Source organism: Micromys minutus (genome assembly GCF_963924665.1).
Source record: "Micromys minutus genome assembly, chromosome: 9".
NCBI lineage: Eukaryota > Metazoa > Chordata > Mammalia > Rodentia > Muridae > Micromys > Micromys minutus.
This window is the reverse complement of record NC_137978.1, coordinates 48,184,227-48,190,653: the sequence shown is the minus strand read 5'-3', so window position 1 is coordinate 48,190,653 and position 6,427 is coordinate 48,184,227.

Genomic DNA, 6,427 nt, shown 5'->3' with positions numbered 1-6,427 from the left:
TGGATGATGGATGGAAGGATGGATGGATGGAGGGATGGATGGTTGGATGGATGGATGACTTACCTCAATAGAGGTTTCTGATTAGCCTGGGCTACATCGTAAGTTCCAGGCTAGTCTGCACTACCAGAAGGATCATGACTCAAAAACAGCAGCAACAGCAAAGATGGAGCTTGGGTGCTCTATGATGCTATTAAGTCAGACCTTTCTCAGTGACAATAATAATCTTAGAGCAGATCACATGATCACACTGGATGATGTATAGAACACTTCCCTCCCTTCCTCTCCCCTGCTTTATCTCAGGTCATCTTGGAACAAGCACATAAGTAGTATTCATTCTGTGTGGCACTGTGGTCCACCCTGAAACAGTTAGTTATCAAAGAACACAGGGCTGCTGGGCTCCATGGCCAGGAAGCCCATGCTTGTCATGTAAGTCACCGGCTTCTAAGCCTAGTATTTGGCGGCTGAGGCAGCAGTGGGAAGGTCACAAGTTTAGGGGTAGCCTGAGCTCAAGGTAAGACCCTGTCTCAAACAAGGGTTGGAGGAGAAGAGGAAGAATACTGTGTAGTTGGGCAGAGTGGCAACGCAAGGTGCTTGCGTGTCTACACCCTCTCCTGACCACTTGTCTGGATGCCCTTTCTCTATTTCTCTTTTCTCGCATGTCGACTTCCTCAAAATTTATAGGAACGTGAAAACGCCAGTCTTTTCTGTCTTCCTCCATTTGAACGCCTAATCCATGAGTAGAGACCTTGTCTTTTTGTTCATTGCTTTATCCCCAGAGCCCCCCCCCCCAAAAATGAGTACCAGCCACAGAGCAGGCACTTGAGAAATGAAACATTTATTTCCTTACGATCTGCCTTTCAAGGCACTAATTTTCTCTTCAGTTGTATCTAACCTGAGGTCTACCCTGTCCTCTGCGCTCTTCTCTTACTGGGTTTCTCAGTTCTCACATCTCCATTAGGTTCTTTTCTCTCGCTTTCAGCTCTCTTGTAGTATGTGGCTTTGAATGTTCCCAGGGCAGGTGCTCAGAAGTCACACTGAGGAAGTCATTGTCTAGATCCTAGGAAACAGTCACTTCCATTGCTTCCACCACTACCCAGCTCCGTTCAGTTTCTTAGGCGTCTCTTCTAGACGAGACAAATGCTTTTAGGATCAAAGCAGCTCCAATGCAGGCCTTTCTTCTTTCAGCCTGAGAATTCTTTTCTGCACTGACAACTCCTCAGTATAAAGCCAGGGGTTGCCCACAGTTACCAGGCCAATCAATGCTGAGGTGAAAGAGGACACCTTAACCTTCAGTCATCCTTTCTGTGGTCCCTGATACCTGTTGTTCCCATGTTCAACCCTCTACTGGGATGGAGAGGTGACAAGTTCTAGGTTAGATCACAAAAGAAGGTACAATCTTTTATTGTTTTGTTTGTGAGGAGGTCTCAAGTAGCTCAGTCCACTCTCAAACTCACTATGTTGCCAAGGATGACCTTGAACCTCTGATCCTCCCCAATGCTGGGATTATAGGTATCCCTGGAATTAGAACACCTGGAATTATGTGTGGCTGAGAAGAAAAACCAAGCCTTTGGCCTTCTAGGGAAGCACTCTACCAAGCTCCACACCAGCTCAGGAAACATAATCATCTTCAGAGTGGCCAAAGAAGCACTTGAAGGTGGAAAATGACCTCCATCTTGGAGAGAGTTTCACAGAGGAAATGAAAGTTTCTCTGGATAAGGGCTTTGGGTGTGAATGCTGGGGGAAGGGCAAAGGTGTCAGAGAGCCTGAGGCTGCCAGGCAAGTGTGGGTGAGGGCCAACTAGGAAGTGGTATGTGCTGGGTGGTAGAGGATGCTACCAAATGAGGTCTGACACTAAGGAAGAAGGCTGGTGGGGGGTGGGAGGGGGCACGGCAGGCGGTTGACCATCACTCTAAGGAATTTGGTCTCAATTCTCGAGAAGCATGAGGCATGTGGACAGACACCTGCTTTGTCAATGCTAGGGAACCAGGCGTAGTGAAAGTGTTCAGTGGAACACAGCCATTGGTAAGTCTAGCCTGTAGTGCCTCTGCCTTACCCTCAGTTTTCCCACCTGTCTAATGGGGCTTTCAGAGCCCTCTCAGTTTGGCAGCCAGGCTTCTGTCTACTCAGATGCTGTCAAGACAGAATGTAGCTGCTCATAGGCCAAGAGAGGCAAAGGCTTCAAGCCCTACTTCTCTTCTTGGGTATGGGCAGACAGCAGACATCTCTTCATGTCCAATTCCTTAAAGATGTTCCCAGCATCCTCCTGTCGCACCCCACTTGCCCTCCACTACACACCTCACATCTCAGGATCCGAAAAGGAAATTTTGAGGGGTTTGCACGATAGTATTTCTTACTTGGCATATAGGGACAGTGGTAGAGCACATGCTTAGTGTGCAGTCATGGGTTCGATACCCGGTGCTGGAAAATACATAAATAAAATTCAGCTTAAGGGGTTAGTGAAATGCCAAATGGGTAGAAGAGCCTGCAGCCAAACTGATTGCCCAGTTCAGCCTTCGGGACCCTCATTGAACAAACCAACTCCTGAAGGTTGTCCCCCAGCCTCCATACACACAGTGGCATGTTGGTGCTCCACACGCATACTTAAAAAAAAAAAAAAAGTTTACATCCAGGCTAGAGAGATGGCCCAGTGGTTAAGAGTGTTTGCTGTTCTTCCAGAAGTCCTGAGTCTGGATCCCAGCACCCATTTCTGGTGGTTCACAACCCTATGTAGCTCCAGTTACAGGGAATCTGGCACCCTCTTCTGGACAGCATGACCACACACACCTCTCCCAGGTGTAGCAGCTGAGACAGTAGAGTCAAGAGTGAAATCTAGGCCTGACGCTCACTTCTTCTCTTTCTCAGCTTTCTCTCAGGAGCTCAAGGCCCCTAAGGCCCTCTCAGGTTTTACCTAGGCTTGCGACAAAAGTCCTGAACCATCTAAGAGAAGCCAGGGACTCCCCTTTACCACCTGACTTGTAACTAAGATACCATATAGACTAAGCCGGGGAGAAAGGGTGAGGCTGGAGCTGGACTGCGGAGCCAAGGAAGAAGGAGAGAGAGACAAGATTTAACCGGGGGCTGGAGAGTACCTGCCTAACTTGTATGAGGCACCACACTAAAGAGAACGAAACAACAGCACAGACTGGATCAGCGCATTCGGGAGCAGCCCTGGAAGTGGCTGAGACATCGGAGGGACCTGGATTCAAGTTCAAATGACTCCATCAGTCATGAACTTGGGTGAGTCATTTTATCTCATCAGTCAATGGGAGATAATGTCCAGTATCACTGAGGCCACAGTTTTGTCTTTGGATAAGTTGGAGCGCGGTTCAAACAGTTTTTGAGGACTCTCCCATAGCTCTGGCAACAGCAGAGAGATCAATAGCTGGATCCCGGACTGTGTTTACCCGTTTGCCTTCCCAATAGTCCCCTCTCAGCCCCGCCTGAGTAGGATGATACTTCTTTACCCAAATCCCAAAATATAAAGTCTTAAGAGACTTCAGGAAGGGGCTGAAGAGATGGCTCAGCAGCTTAAGAGCACCTGCTGCTCTTGCAAAGGATCTGGGTTCGATTACCATCACCTACGAGCAGCTATTAATCCAGTCCTTGAGCATCTGATATCCTCCTCTGGCCTTCAGGGGCACTAGGCATATGCTTGGTGTACACAGGTGTATATATGCAGGTAAGACACTGTGTGCACACACACATTTTTTTTTCCAAAAATTATTCACTTGAAATAAAGAGCCCGAGGACCAGAGGAAATGGAACCTGACCCAAAACGATTCCAAACTTGCTGCCTGTTCCTGGATCTCAGTGACCCTGAGGCTCCACAGAACCAACGACAGCATCTACCATTTTATTACAAATCCTACATATCCTACACCCCTACTTTCTTAGTTTCCTTCTCTTGACTGTTCATTTGCCTGCCCATATGTTTGCTGATAGAGTCCCAGGTAGCCAAGGCTGGCTTCAAAGTGACCACGTAGACTGAGCTGCCCTTGATCCCCTTCTGCTGCTCTACCCTGAGTTCTGGGATGACAGAAACTCAATCCTTAAAACAAAACACAGCTTCCATTTATATCAGAGCTGTTACAGTTGGGTACGATCAATATACAGGGCTTTTTTAAAAAAATTATTTATGTTTATGAGTACAGCGTAGCTGTCTTCAGACACACCAGAAGAGGACATCAGATCCCATTACAGATGGTTGTGAGCCACCATGTGGGTGCTGGGAATTGAACTCAGTACCTCTGGAAGAGCAATCAGGGCTCTTAGCTGCTGAGTCATCTCTCCAGCCCATAAAGGGCTTTTTAGTTGTTTTGGTTTATTTTTATTTTGAGCCAGAATCTTACTATGTATTTCTATCTTGGAACTTGGAACTCACTATGTAGACCAGGCTAGCCTTAGACTCATAGAGATCCACCTGCTTTTGTCTCCCAAGAGCTAGCATTTTCTTTAATGATCTATTTTTTATTTAATGTGCATTGACACTTTGCGGGCATGTGTATCTGTGTGAAAGTGTTCAACTCCCTGGAACTGGGATTACAGACATTTGTGAACTGCAATGTGGGTGCTGGGAATTGAACCTGGATCCTCTGGAAGAGCAACCAGGACTCTCAGTCTCTGAATCATCTCTCCAGCTCCTTGTTGGCTCTTTTTAAAGTAAGTTATTAATCAGCAGGGCGATAAAGGCCTGCAATTCCAGAATTCAGAGGCTGAAACAGAAGGATCCTGAATTTAAACCCAGTCAGAGTGACACAGACCATGCTCAAAATACATAGATTAAAAATAAGGATTATCATTGCTGCAGATCATCCAGCTGCTGCCTTTTAAGATATTTTTATTTTTATTTATTTATTTATTTTTTTAGGGGGATGCTAAAGACTCATAGATTCAGCCTCAGGCCAGAGGTCTGAGTTGTCAAATCATGCAAACAAGAGTCCTTGCCCAGCTATATGTACAGTCTCTTTTCAAGCCATGATGACACACTCCCGTAATCCAATCCCTAGAGACTAAGGCAAAAGGATCAGGCATGATAGTGCAAGTTTAAAACCATCCTGGGCTACAGCAGACCCTGCTCAATAAAGAAATAAATAAGTACATGACCCACTTATGGTAATGACTTCCACACATTAACACAAGATACGTGTTAGCTCTTGGTCATGTATTGCTACCCCCAAGAAACACAGGATTTAAAAGGGCTTTAAACCTCTTAAACAACAGGATTGACTTGGTATTGGTAATGCCTTCCTTAATGCCATAGGAAAACTCAGTTGTCATAGTTCTTTTTTACCTCATCTCGTAGGTTCATCTGAGGTTCTTGCTTACCTCAGAACCTTCTAAGTTGTACTTAACAGAGCTAATAAAGTTTCTCTTGAACTTTTATCTTGGAAAAAAAAAACAAAACAAAACAAAACAAGATTCCTTGCCCAGTACACACTAGAAGACATTCCTGCAGGTGTCCAGATCTGTATTCCTGGCCTGTGCTTCTCCTGGGAATTCAGAATTCATCGACAGGTCTTGGATTCTCAAGGCTAGTTTCCTCCACCCCCAGGTTTGAAAGATGGAAGCTCCCTTCCCCGCCCCTAGGCCCTCCTTCCTCCCCCTCCTCCCTATCTCCTCTGCCTCCTAGTTCAAAAGCAGCCCAGTTCAACGTGGCCTGCAGATTTCCCTGAATTCACCTCTCAAAGCTGCTACGGAGCCCAGGAAGATTCAGGATGAACGGCTTCCTCCTCCTCCTCACCATCAGTCTCCTTGTTGTGGTTCAGGTAAGGACAGTCCTTAGAGCCCTGCAGCCACCGTCAGGTCTCTGCCTGATGGTCTGGCTCGGGATCTGAGGAAGGGAGGCAGGTTCCTGGGGAGGACCCTGCCTTCAACCACAGGAAGAGAGATAGATGGTCACCAACTGGAAACCAGGGATCTAGGAGGGCTATATGGTTGGGTTTCTATTGCTTTAGGTGCTATCAGGCTGGCCTCAGAGAGGCCTGCGTTCCCACATGGGGAAACCCCTCATAGGGTGTCAGGTACATGAAGGCACTCAAAGGGTTCTGTGCAATTCTGGATCATGAGTCATGGAGAGGAAGCCCTGCTGAGGAGAGCCACACAAACGGTCCTTTGGGGAGGGCTGGAGAGAGGTCCAATACTGCCAGAGGTGACAGAGGGTCTCCTGCCCCTGCCATAGTGAATCATGGGTTTGTGGGAATGCAGCGACAGTCCCCCATACTCTGTAAATCAACTGCCACTCTGGAAGGCGCCTTTGTGGCACTATGTATGCAGAAGGGCCTGATTAATACAGGGAATGGAGCCATCAAGTTCTTGATCAAGAACATCTAGACCATGCATCAAAGGCAGGCTGATGGCCACCAAAACTAGTCTGATTCCCATCAATAGCAGCTTCAGTTACTGCCCGATCAAGCATCAAGGACAGCTT